The 14,484-nt window shown below is 36.6% G+C and overlaps 1 pseudogene; it reads left to right on the top strand.

Annotated features, from left to right (window-relative positions):
* The first annotated feature begins 1,840 nt into the window (after positions 1-1,840).
* Positions 1,841-14,262, top strand: LOC118660176 (annotated as a pseudogene).
* The last annotated feature ends 222 nt before the right edge of the window (positions 14,263-14,484 follow it).

Below are 14,484 nucleotides of genomic sequence, written 5' to 3'. Positions count from 1 at the left end.
TAATATTTATTTGAAAATAAAAGGGTCTGATATCCATAATAAATATTGCAAACAGTATAGTCTTAAAATAAACATAACCCAATGTATTCCAGTAGTTACTGCTTTGTTTAATAGTATAAAAAGAAATAACAAAAATCTGAATGATATAAGTAACTCAAAACCTTAACTTGTACTCATGTGAATCAATGGCTTAGAGAAATACCACTGTAAGCAGTGACATAACTTCAAGAGATGATACAAGTATGATTAGAGTCTTTGAGGGACAAGGAGGGCTACAAAATATATTTGAAAAAAATATTGGCTAGATTTTCCAAATTTGTTAAAAAACAGAAACCCCCATATGCAACATGTTTAATGAACTCCATGCAAGAAGTACAATTAATCTTATTGTTTAAAATTAGAGATAAACAGGTCATCTTAAAATTAGATAAAAAGATATTACATACAGTGGAACAAAAATAATGATAATAGCAGGTTGCTCATCAAAAGCAAGTTAGAAAACAAAGAAACAGCATCTCTTTTCTTTTTTTTAAATCTTGGAACTGCTGTTTATTTATTCCTTAAATAAATGACTTAAAGCAACATTTTTAAAGCACTAAACACACACACACACACACACACACACACACACACACACAAAACAAAACAACCCTGGTGATCTAACATTATATATCCAATAAAATTTGTTTAAAAACTTAAATCAATATAAAGACATTTTCAGATATACAAAAGCTGAAATAATTAATAACTAGCAGATCTGCAATATTATAAATATCAAAGAGAATTCCTTCAGGAAGAAGGACAATAATTTCAGGTGGAAGTTTATATCAACACAACAAATGTAAATGTGTGAGTAAATATAAAATATCTTCTTATATTTTTAATCCTGTCACAGATAATTGTTTTTAAAAATATAATAATGCATTGTAGAATTTATATACATATGTAGTAGATGTATGACAATAATAGCATATGTTGTGAGGTCCTTCAATATCTGAGTCAGCAAGCTGGAGACCCAGGAAATGTGATGTTTAGTTCCAGTCTCAGTCCGAAGGCCTGAGAACCAGGAAAGCTGATGATATAGTTCTTATCCAAAGGCTGGTAGGATTGGGATCCAGGAAGAGCCAATGTTTGAATTCAAGTTGGAAGGCAGGATAAAACCCATTGTTTTAGTTCAAAGGCAATAAGGCAAAAGGGATTCTTTCTCAGGGGAGGGCCAGGCTTTCTGTTTTAGCTAAGCCTTCAAAGGATTGGATAAGTTCCATCACATTGGGAGGGCAACCTGCTTGACTCAGTATATGGATGATTTAAATAAAAATAATAATAATAAAAAATAAATAAATAATAAAATAAATGTTAATGTCATCCAAAACACTGTCATCAAAAGACACACAATAAGGTTTGACCAAATATCTGAGAATGCTGTGATCCTGTCACATTGACAAATAAATTATTTATTCCCAAAATACAAAGTTTAACATTCTATAATCAATTAACTTAATTCACCATTTAAGAGAGAAAACGGATCATCTCAAGAGATGACAAAAATAATTAGTTTACAAAATTTAGCACCTGATTCTTTTGAAATCTCTCAGCAAACTGAAAATAGAAGCAGTGTATACACCTGACAAAAGGATTTCAGGCAATACAACTAAAGTCACATTTAATGGCAAAAAAGTGAACGTTTCTCTGAACATCAGGAAAAAGAAAAGGGCATTTACTCTCATCACTTCTTTTCCACGTGGCATCAGCAGATCTAGTGTTTGAAAAAATATAAGAGAAAAAGAAATTATAGGCATGTAGTCAATAAAGAAAGAAATCTTTATTAGCCAAAGACATAATGTCAATAATTGCCAATGTAGAAGATCCTACTGAATTTACATTAAAGCTACTAGCACTAATAAGTGAGCTTAATAAGTTTGCATGCTTCAGACCAATATACAAATAATCAAATGTATGTTATACACCAACAATCAGAAATTAAAATTTTAAAACAATACCATTTACATAAGCATCTTAAATACGATACAGTTAGGGATAAATTTGTCAAAAGATGTGTATTAGCTCTATACTATAAAAATGAAGATGTGGATGAGAGAAATTAATGGAAACACAGATTAGCATAAAGAAGACCTAAATAAATGGATAAATTTACCATGTTCATGAATCAGAAGAATCAATATTAAGAGGTCAGTTCTGCACAATTCTAACTATAGAGTTGATGAAATACCAATTAAAATGTCAGTATGTTTTTTTGAAGTAATAGACAGGCTTATTCTAAGATTTATATTCATTTGTAAGGGCATATAAGATATTAAAAATAAAATTGAAAAAGTAGAATAAAATAATAGGTCTAACAAAATCAGATATCAAGTTTCATTACAAAGTTACCATAAGTAAAGCAGTGTGGTTTTAGAGTTAAGATAAATAGAACAATAAAACTGAATACAGTCCAATCTGACTTTTTTCTAAATGTTAGGGCAATTCAATGAGGAAGAGACAATATCTTCAACAAATGATGACAAACTATTGAATAACAATATGCAAAATGAACAAATAAACAAAAATCCAAAAAAATTTAACTTATAACATACGTACATACATACATACAAAATACTTACCTCAAATGAATCATAGCCTCAAACTTAATGCCTAAAACTAAAAAATTTGTAGTTAAAAACATAGGGGGAAATGGAACCTTGGCTTTTGCAATAATTTCTCAGATTTAAAAGAAAACGTACTATTCATGAAAGAGCAAATTGATAAATTTAACTTCAACAATATTAAAAAATGTGTCATCTTCATAAAACACTACTAAGAGGATATAAAGATGAGTCAGACACTGGAGAAAAATTTGCAAATCTCAAACCTGGCAAAATACTTGTATCCAGAATATAGAAGGAACTCGGAAAACTCACTAATAATTTAAAGTAGACAAAGTTTTGGACACTTCACCAAAGAAGATATATGAATGACAAATAGGCACACTTCCCATTTCATTAGTGAAAAGTAAATTAAAATTTCACAGATATATCACTATATACCAGAGGTGTCTAAAATTTTAAAGACTGACCATGTCAAGTTGCCCAGCATATGGATAGACTGGAACTCTCCTACACTACTGTTGGGAATGTAAATTGGTAAAACCACCTTGGTAGGTAGACAGTCTGGAAATTTTTAAAAAAAGTTAAACACACATCTACCACATACCTCAATCATTCTACTCCTAGGCATTTACTTGAGAGAAAGGAAAGAATATATTTATACAAATACTGTACTTGAAGGTTTGTAGCAGCTTTAATTTTAATAGCCCCTAAACTGGAAACAACACAGTGATCTAAAGGTTAATAAATGGGACAATTATGGGATATCTACACAATACTATAAAACCACTCAGAACTATTGATATATGCTACTACATCAATGATTCTCAAAATAATTTTGCTGACAAAAAAAGATAGATAAGAAAAAGAGTAGCTACTCCATGATTTCATTTAGATAAAACTGTGTGAAATATCACTATAGTCATAAAATGAAGATCTGTAGTTCCCTGTAGATGAGGTGGGCAATGATCTGTGGGAAGGACAAACAAACAAAGGAGTGTGAGCAAAGTCTGTAATTGTGAGTTTGATTATGTTCATTATCTGGTATTGGCAATTTGTGATGATGGTTTTATGGATGTATACATATGGCAAAACTCATCCAAATGTGTACTTTAAATATATGGTGTTTCTTGCATGTCAATTATACCTTATAAACACTGTTAAATCAATTCCTAGTGAGAATCATTTATTCTCACACATACACAACTTTGTAGAGCTAGGCTGTTTTAAGCAAGGACCAACTGGATGAATCCATTTCATAAGGAGTGGCTAGAACTGATATGCATCCTACCAAAGAACTGTGGGTAATATCGGGTGGCTCTGCCTCATATGTCTCTCATCCATGCTCTAAGTAGCCCAGCTTCTTATGATGATGGCAGACTGAGAAAACATGAAAAAAAAACCCACAAAACAAAACAAGGCATCTTAAATCTGTGATTTGTAAATGCCATGCAGTCATTCCTGACTCTTTCAACTTCTTAAAGCAAGTCACATAATCCATTCCAAAGTCAAGGGTAGAAAATATACTTCACTCAACACGAGGCTATAGTAAATATATGGTTGAAATGATGGTTGAGGTATCGAGCCAGTAAAGCAATCTAACACACACACACACACACACACACACACACACACACACACACACACACAGTATTTTGCTCAAAAGAACCAATACATTTTGAAAAGTACTTCAAAGAAACAGGAAATAATATTGCTCCTTATTTTTATAACTTTCCATTTTATTGTAAGCTTTCATCTCCTAAAACTTTGTATATCAATCTTAATCAAGAGGCATTAATACAAATTTGATAGCTAAATGTGTCAATTAAATTATAACAAAATTCCTGAGAATATTATTTTAAAATTACAATCCTATGAAAAACAAAAATAAAAAATTGTACCCTGGCATCCTCCCCAATTAACTCTACAATCATCTCAAATTAGCCCTCAGCTATTATGGTTGAAATACCAAACTGTTGATTCATTGAAATATATAAATTCCTCCACTATTATGCATTTTTCCAAATTGAAATCCCCATATAGTTCATTGTATTATTTTTAAACTGTTTGGAATTAACACAAGTTCTAAATGTTCTCCATGTTTTTACATTTTCCTCATTTCTCTGAAAAAATATCCAAGAGAATTTTAAAGTGATTTATGTGTATATAGGCATTGGAAAATGTTGAGACATATTGCTCATCCCCATGGATTAGTAATTCTGCTGACTAACATAGCTGCCCACACAGTGTTCTAGTTAGCATAAGAGGAAGTTAGACCATGGAGGATATACTACAAGCTATAAACAGATGATTCTGAGGGGAGCAACTTACATTTGTTAAAGTTAAAATAGCTATATTATCTACATAAAGTACTTCTCCAAGGTGAAACACATAAGGTTTCAGGAGAATTTCAGGCCAAATAAAATTCATATTTTAGCCCAAATATAAAACATTGCAACAGTCTGCCTCAAAAGAACAGCCATAACATTCAAACTGAAAGGACAAGAATCTCTCAGGACATGTTCTTTCTCTGACATTTATAATAAATGTTTGCTCACAGCAAGAGAAAGAAACAGCTGAAGAAAAAAGGTTTAACTATATCACTTTAAACATGTGTGTGATTTTTCTCTGTTAACTGTTTTTTAAAACTGGCTAACTCAAGAATAATTGTTGTGTACAAAACCCAGCCTATATATATTAGTAGGAACCCGCTGTCAAAATAATATTTGTTTTTCTGGCCATTCATGCTGCAGAAAAATGGAGAAGGAAGGTAGAAGGAAAATATGAATTTAGAAGACATTTATTTCTTTTTCCACAGGCACAACTCAAAAGGTGGTAAATGTAAAATAATAATAGACCTAACCTTGGCGGCTGAACTCAGTATAGAAGACCAGGCTCTGAGCATCCCACGTCCACCCTTTTGATCTTATTATTGTGACACAGAAGGAGAGGAAAGCCCTGCTGCTCGGGAAAACAGATCATGGATGGAAAGGTAAATGTCAAGGAGAAATCATAAGCAAAAGGAACAACATTGGTTTGCATGGCATGCCAACTAAAAAAAACCATAGCTGGAAAACAGTGAGCGAAACTGCAGGAAAGAAAATGAAAGGCTAGTAAGGTCATTTCTCTAAAGCACACAGAAGTGCTAACTTGCCAGTTTCCTGACTTTTTAGCTGAAGGATATTTTAGGGAAAATGTGTCACATGCGTGAGTTCATGTTTTTCACAAGAATAACATGAGGGATTTAGGGTTTTTCTTTGTTGTTATTTTATTGACTCCCTGGATGGTCCTTATATATTGTCTCATTTTTCAGCACAGCTTTTCACATTGATATTTCTGTACCTATCAATTGTTCAAATAGTGAGGACTGGATTGGGAAGTTCAGAAATAATTGCCCACCTAACACAAATAGTCTACTGGTTCAGGACAATGATGACAGCACCAATTAAACTTTTCCCAATGTTCCACCTCCCAGAAGAGGAGCTTACGTTTTAATAAATGCTTGTCTGAAGGCCACATGGTTTGTTTGTATATTTTTGCTTGTTTAATAACAATGACAAATTAGGATGGTTCTTTTACCAAGCAATACACAGACAAGGATTTTATTCAATCTATTTACAATACTGGCCTTGACATTTGCCGAAACATCACTGCCAGTTTACCTATTCCACTATCCTAGTGGCATATGTAGTATTTCAAAATTAGTCAGGCACATACTTTAGACTGGACAATTTAGTTTTCCTGCAAGTCCAGAATGGGCAATTTGAATAGTGAACACCTAAGTAGCCTCTGCTCTAGAGGGTCACTATAAAGTAATTTATATAATGAAATGTAAGACCATTACGTGACACAGGAGAGATTTACAATATAAAACATAGGCTGTTAAAAAGGAGGCTAAATGCCCTAGCCAGTTTGGCTCAGTGGATAGAGTCAGCCTGCAGACTGAGTGTCCCAAGTTTGATTCTGGTCAAGGACACATATCTCAGCTGCACACTCAATTCTGGTCCTAGTTGGGGTGCTTGGGTGAGGCAACCAATTGATGTGTCTCTTTCACATCAATGTTTCTCTCTCTGTCTCTCCCCCTCCCTTCTAGTCTCTGTAAAAATCAATGGAAAAATATCATCAGGTGAGGATTTTTTTTAAAAAAAAAAGGAGGCTAAAACTTAGAATCATATCATTCTCAACCAAATCAGTGTGTGTGCGCCAACATAAATAGAAAACAAAATAACTGGAATATATCCTCAGCGGTTAACTATTTTATTTCCTGGATATTATTATTAACAGTGGTTTTACATTTTCTTATTTATATGATTATATTATGTTCTAATCAACATGCATGTGCATTTGCAATATAAAAATAATAACAGATCTATACAGGTATAAATATATGTACACAGATATATACACTGATACCTTTATAGATAATGAATAGCACACCAGTTTTACCATTGGGCACATGCTGGACACCCATGAGAAATATTATTAGGTAACCCACACCTGTCAAGACTGTGACTTACTTTTAGTGTCATAAGTAAAATCTTGCATTCTGCCCTGGCATGCTTTCTCCTTGTTTTCAATGTCACACTCTCAAGGATCTGAGAGTGATCTCAGACTAACAGTTTTCTAAAAAATGGGACCATGGTAATACAGCTCCGAGGAAATGAATTCTGCTAACTGGTTTGAGGGAGCTTGGAAGCTTAAGTCTCTGGATGCAGCTGTCTGGTACCTTGATAAACTGAGATAAACTGACATTCTGTACTTCCAAGTGTGAATCCCTGGAAAGGACATACAATAGGCAATGTAACCTAAGTAGTATCCTTATTTAAAAACATTAATTTGAGTCTATATCTGAGAAACTAACCAGAAAAATTCAAATTGATAAACATGCCCAAAAACAACTGGTCTAGTTTCCTCAAAAATGTTGATAGCATATAAGTAAAAAAGTAGGGCCCTGGCCAATGTGGCTCAGTTGGTTGGGCATCATCCCATGCACCCAAAGATTGATGGTTCAATTCTCCCATGCCAGAGTTATCGGATCAATCCCTGTCAGGGGGCATGCAGGAGGCAGCTGATCCATGTTATGCTCTCCCATCAGTGTTTTTCTCTCTCCCTCTCCCTTCCTCTTTCTATAAAAATCAATAAACTATTATAAAAAACTAGAGGCCCGGTGCACAAAATTCATGAATGGGAGGGGATCCCTCAACCAGGCCTGCACCCTCTCCAATCCAGGACCGCTGGCTCCTAACTGCTCACCTGCCTGCCTGCCTGATAACCCCTAACTGCATGCCTGATTGCCCCTAACCACCTCTGCCTCGGCCTCTGCCACCGTGGCTTTCTACAGAAGGATGTCTGGAAGATGTTCAGTCTAATTAGCATATTACCCTTTTATTAGTATAGATAAAATAAAAAGTGGGAAAATGTTCTATTTTAAACCAGAGTTAAATAAATGGCATCTCAATTATATGCAATACATAATATACTGAGACAAGTCTATAAAAGCATCAATAACATAAATGATGAAGTTTTAATATGGGCTCCGTAGTAGATAATGCTATTTTATTAATGTTAAATTTTCTGAAACTGATACTGCTTAAAAATTAACAATACTTCAGCTTGCATTTTTAAAATATTTACTTTTGTATATTTATGACATATTTTATTTACTTCTTAAAAAAATATCCCATGCTGTCCTAAGATCTAAATTCCATAACATCCAATTTCTTGTCTGTGCAATTCACAATGGTATTCTCTGAGCTGGGAACAATGCTTGAGCTGGGAACAGTGCTTGCCCAAATTTTAATGTGGTGGCTGACATAGGGAATGACAATATTTCTGCCATACTTCTGGGATTGGTCCAAAGTGACCAGCTCAAAGGGTTTTAGACCACTGCCTATGCCTGGCCAGCCCTCCAGCTGAGGTGTCAAGAATTTGGTACTCTTATAATTCATTCAGAGCTATTATTCAGACAAAGAATGGAGTTTGGGAAGTAATTAGAATAGGTTCTTAGTTCAAATGGACCTAGAGTGAAGTTCCTATTTTGTAATATACAAAATGGAGATCTTGTGCTTCAGGCTCTTGACCAGTAGAGAGGAGTGATAAAAATGTCTGTAATGTGGGGGAACTGAGAGGGTGCAATGTAATGAAGCATGGGCTATATTATCACAGGAAAATGGGAGGGTTTTTAGAAAATGATTTGATACTTATATTCACTCCCAGGTCATTTATAATTTATAAAATGAGAATTAAGAGGGTCTTGGGGGGAAGAGGGGTGGGGAACTTAACCTGACTTAAGCCTTGTGATCAATGCTTACACTAGCATACTCTAAGAAAGTCATCAATGAGTGCGGTTTCTATAGGAAAATATAAAATATTTACTATATAAAATATTAAGAGGAAATTTTCTATGAGTTACACACAGGATCAAAGTGTCTAGATTCTCTGATTTTTAAATGATTTAAAGGAAGTTTCTTCTATATCAAACCCCTGTGGAAAGATGTTATTAGCTATTATTGAGATAAAAATAGAAGCCTAGAAACTAAAAATAAATGTTTATTTTAAAAATTTTGTCTATTTTATAATTGGTATATACAATTAAATAGTGGAAAACTTTGGAACAGTATAATTCACAGTTACTGATTTTAAACTTTCTCCCCATTTTCACTTAGTAAATTGTAGGTTTTCATCTCAAGTTTTGCCCAATGTCCAAATAGTAGTTTTTATTTTAGTAAAATCCAATCCTGTTTGAAGATTTTGCTATTAATGGCTTTATTAGGACATTGATTTAAAATTTTCTGTAAGAAAAATGTGGTCCTTCCTTATTAACTTCATTTTGAATTATTTACATCTGTTCTGTTGAACACTCCCCTTTGATCTACATTGCCTTGTACTAATGATTTTTTGCAAATAGCAGGAACATGTTTTTCCATATTCCCTCAGCAAATGTAAATGCTAATAGTGAATGTATATGAAAAATGTCAATATAATAAGTTTAGATTAAGTACAGTGTTGAGCATGGTTTGTAATACCCATATTTCATTAATGAGTAATATTATCTATCTTTTATGCTTTAACTATTCAACAGAAACAGAACATTTACAATATACCTACAGACTGTGGTTACAACATACATCCAAACAACCAGTCACAGAATTGCTGGGAGTGGAAAGAAGAGACCTAAATTAGCTTCTTAATCAGAATGCCACTAGCTCTGTAGGTTATATTCTGTGCCTAAAAGTTATAATAATAGAGTATAAACTCCATCCTTTATGCATTAGAATGTACTAGAATGTGTCCTACTCTCTTTTGTTTTACATTTGCTTCTATACAAAGTGTTCTTACTTCAAAGTCAAGCCTGTCTTCTCAAACCTATGGCTATCATCCTTACTAACTCCTGACACTCTGTGGTAGGCAGGATTCTAAGATAAACCCCAATGGTGTTTGAGTACAGTGGGAGTTTGTTACTTGCTTCTAGTAAAAAAAAAAAAAAAAAAAAAAAAAAAAAAAAAAAAAAAAAAAAAACATGACAAAAGTGATAGGATGTCATTCTCTCTCTTTTTTAAAAAAAAATATATGTTTATTGATTTCAGAGAGGAAGGGAGAAGGAGAGAGATAGAAACATCAATGATGAGAGACAATCATGGATTGGCTGCCTCATGCATGCCTCACACTGGGGACTGAGCCTGCAATCTGGGTATCTGCCCTGACCAGGAATCAAACTGTGGCCTTCTGGGTCACAGTTCAATGCTCAACCACTGAGCCATGCCAGCCAGACTGTCATTCTGTTAATTTTATTACATTATATTGCAAGAGTGTTTGGATAGACATTCTCATTACTAGCAGTCTGGAGCAAGAGATTCTCCTGTGGGCTTTGAAGACATAAGCTCTATAGCAATAAATTGGAGTCCCAAAGAGACTAGAGCTCAGCTGACATTCAGTAAGACAATAGGGACCTCAGTACTACAACTGAAAGAAAATAAATTCTATGGGACTACATCAAAATAATTCTATGGGACTACATCAAAATAAAAAAATCTTTTGCACAGCAAAAGAAACCATCAACAAAACAATAAGAAAGCCCACTGCATGGGAGAACATATCTGCCAATGTTATCACCAATAAGGGCTTAATCTCCAACATTTACAGGGAACTCATACAACTTAACAAAAGGAATATTAACAACCCAGTAAAAAAAATGGTCAACAGACCTAAATAGCTACTTTTTGAAAGAGGACATGAGGAAGGCCAAGAGACATATGAAAACATGCTCAAAGTCACTAATAATCCAAGAGATGCAAATCAAAATGACAATGAGGTACCATCTCACACCTGTCAGAATGGCTATCATCAACAAATCAACAAATGACAAGTGTTTGCGAGGATGAGGAGAAAAAGGAACCCTCATTCACTGCTGGTGGAAATGCAGACTGGTGCAGCCACTGTGGAGAACAATATGGAGTTTCCTCAAAAAACTAAAAATGGAACTCCCATTTGACCCAGTGATCCCACTTCTAGGAATATATCCCAAGAAACCAGGAACACCAATCAGAAAGGATATATGCACCCTATGTTCATAGCAGCACAATTTACCATAGCTAAGATTTGGAAATGGCCTAAGTGCCCATCAGCAGATGAGTGGATTAGAAAACTGTGGTACATCTACACAGTGGAATACTACGCTGCGGTAAAAAAAGAAGAAATTCTTACCATTTGCAACAGCATGGATGGAACTGGAGAGCATTATGCTAAATGAAATAAGCCAGTCAGAGAAAGATAAATATCACATGATCTCATTCATTTGTGGATTATAATGAACAACATAAACAGATGAACAAAAACAGTTCCAGAGACAGAGAAGCATCGATCGGACCGTAAACCTCAGAGGGAAGGTAGCGGAGGGTGGGGGTAAAGGGGAGAGATCAACCAAAGGACTTGTATTCATGCATATAAGCATAACCAATGGGCAGAGACACTAGGGAAGTGAGGGCATGAGTGGGGATGGGGGGCAATGGGGGGTTAAGGATACATATGTAATACCTTAATCAATAAAGAAAAAATGTTTGGAAGAGGACACCAATGAACAAAGGCAGTCCAGTCAAGTCTTACAGTGAAGCCGTGTGAGATACTGAGCAGAGGACCCATATAAAAGTTGCTTGTGCTTCTGACCCATGGAAACTACTGAGATAAGAAATGTATGCTGTTTTAAGTCACTAAATTGTTACACAATGATAAAAACTACTGCATACTATCTCACCTACAAAATATCTCAGTACCTTTCCTTGCATTTCTTCTATGTACAAACACTTAATACCATGCCCCTCACTTCTGTCTCAGTGCCTCCTACTTATCCTCTGGACTGACATTATGTGTCACCTCTCAGAAACTACTGTGACTCACTATAGAACAAATTAAGTTCCTTCCCTGCCTCTTCCCATGGTAATTGTATATGCTTACTTACATTTCATTTTAATGAATTCCATATGAGGCTCTTAAATGCAAGAATCATGCTTTATTCTTATTTGATCATATTCTCTATGTTTATATATTGTGTTTCCATTACCTATGGGAGTGGTCCATAAATCCAAGTTTTGATTCTTCAACTCCCGGTTGCATTGGAATCACACAAATTCTGCAACCCGTTTTAGATTTACTGTGTTCACACTTGGGTGTGAGAAGATGCTCTTCTCTCAACTAATCTCCCTAGTCTTATATTCTACCACATGCTCCAGGAACTGCAGATGCTATAATTGGGATTAGCTATAATTTGCTAAATGTTTATACTCTCTCTTTTCTAGATGCCCTTTCCCTTTATCCTCATCTTTTTGGAATATCTATTGCACTGTTTTTGTGTGCTGAAGTCACTCATTCTTCAAAATTGAGATTAAAAATCAATTCCTCTAAAAAGCCTTCTTTAGTCCCTAGACCTGCTGACTGCTGCTCCATAAAACTTAACTATTCATTTACAAGTATCTCTTTCCTAAAGCCTATAAAAACTATGGCTTGTGTCAAATTAATCGCTGTGTTCTAAATTGATAGTATGATACTTGAAACATGAGACTAACATATTTTTCTGAATGAATGAATGGATAGGTTATAGATAGATGATTGATCGATAGACAGATAGATATCAAAGCCTTATAAATAGAAATACTACAGAGCAATGGACCAATACTTTCAAGATCCTCCTGATTAGGAACATCAGAGATTGTGTTGGAAGTAAATGTTCTAAGGCAAAATGACATGTGAGGCAATTCAACTCTCACTTCCAAGAAATTTTAATATGTGCCACACTCCCACTCCCATTTGAGAATTGTTACCTGGTGAATAACTATTGTCAAAGGGAGGTTCAAAAGGTTCTGGGTATTTTGGGGTGTAGAACAAGTTTGAAAATTGTCACTGGGATGCAATGAAGCTAATGTTGATGTATAGCTCATGGAAATCATCACATTACCATGGCCATGTTTCTAGATCACAGCCCCCAGCACATGTCTTCATCAGAAGAAAATTACTAGCAAATTAACGTATTAGGGAACTGTTCATGTTCTTAATGCCCAGAAGTACATTAAAAAGTATTTATCTTTTAACTTCTTTTATCCTTTACGCCAAGAGCATGTTAAAACAACTCTCTTGCAATATAAGATATGAGACTGAATGGATAGAAAATAAATTTTAAATTTTGAAATAAAATAAAAATTATTTTGGGCAGTGGGTTTAGGGCCTGGGACGCTCGGCCTGGGGCAGCTGAGGAGCCCCAGGGACCAGCGGCGCCATCCCTGAGCCTGCTGACTGGCAGACTCTGCGTGCCCCCCATAAGTCAGTGAGCATCCGCGACCAGGAGCAAAGGCGGCAGCCCAGGGCATATTCACCCCCAGAGACACAGGACTAGGTGGGCGTTGGCGGAGGAGCCCAGGAGATAGTGCTCTGCCCCAGCAGCCGGAGCGTAGCCTGGCCTCGCCCTGCCTGGCGCCTTGTCCATCACAGCGCTGTAAGCTGACCTCGCCGAGCCTGTCTGGTTGCACATCCATGGTGGCGTGTGTTCCCCCCAGGAGCTGGGGGTCTCCGACGTACTGGGCCCTGTGCACCCGGACCTGCTGAAAGATGTCTGCATGAGTCTCCAGACAGTGCTGCTCCTGCGCTCATTGCCGCCATCTGCTCCCTGGGCATCCTGTGTCGTCTCTTGTGTTCCTTCTGATGCCTTTGGGCCCAAGCATCCAGCCCTGAAGGCCACCCATCGCTGTGCCCACATCCTCACATCCCTGCAGTGTGCTACCCTCCTCGGCTTTTCCTACTGGGCTTCCGAACTCAGCCTGGCCCAGTAGCAGCAGCATAAGAAGTACCATGGTTCTCAGGTGAATGGCACCTTTGCTGTCAGTTTCCACCTGGTGGCAGGAGCTGGCGGAGCCTCATTCCTGGCCACAGCAGCCAACCTTCTGCGCCAGGCCACCACCCAACAGAGAAGGAGGAGCAGGCGCTGCAGCTGCTGTCTAAGACGGAGGAGCCCTACCCTGCGGAAAACAAGGTCATCAACCAATTCCAGCTGCCCCGGCCTACACACCCTACTGCCAGCCTGGGCTTTCTCTCTCCCTGCTCCCACTCCGGGGCTCCTCCCACACCCAGAGGAGTGAGCGCCTACTCCCAGCAGGCTTCACTGGGAGGATCCTGAGCTTCACCAAACCTTCCCCAGGAGAGATTCTGCCTTTTGGGTTGTTCATGCATCCCTGCTCTTGCACCCTGGGGCTGACGGGTTTTAGAACATGCACCGTTTCCCCTCTTGCCACCTTCCTGCCCCTGAGGTCACTATTCATTACCAACCAGAACTTTCTTTCCTTGGGAAGCTGCTGACAGTGGACAGTCTCAGACAGAGGTATCAACAGGGCCCCAGGGA

Source organism: Myotis myotis, unplaced genomic scaffold (assembly GCF_014108235.1).
Source record: "Myotis myotis isolate mMyoMyo1 unplaced genomic scaffold, mMyoMyo1.p scaffold_m19_p_7, whole genome shotgun sequence".
NCBI lineage: Eukaryota > Metazoa > Chordata > Mammalia > Chiroptera > Vespertilionidae > Myotis > Myotis myotis.
Note: the sequence above shows the minus strand (reverse complement) of the source record. Positions and strands in the feature narration are given on the sequence as shown.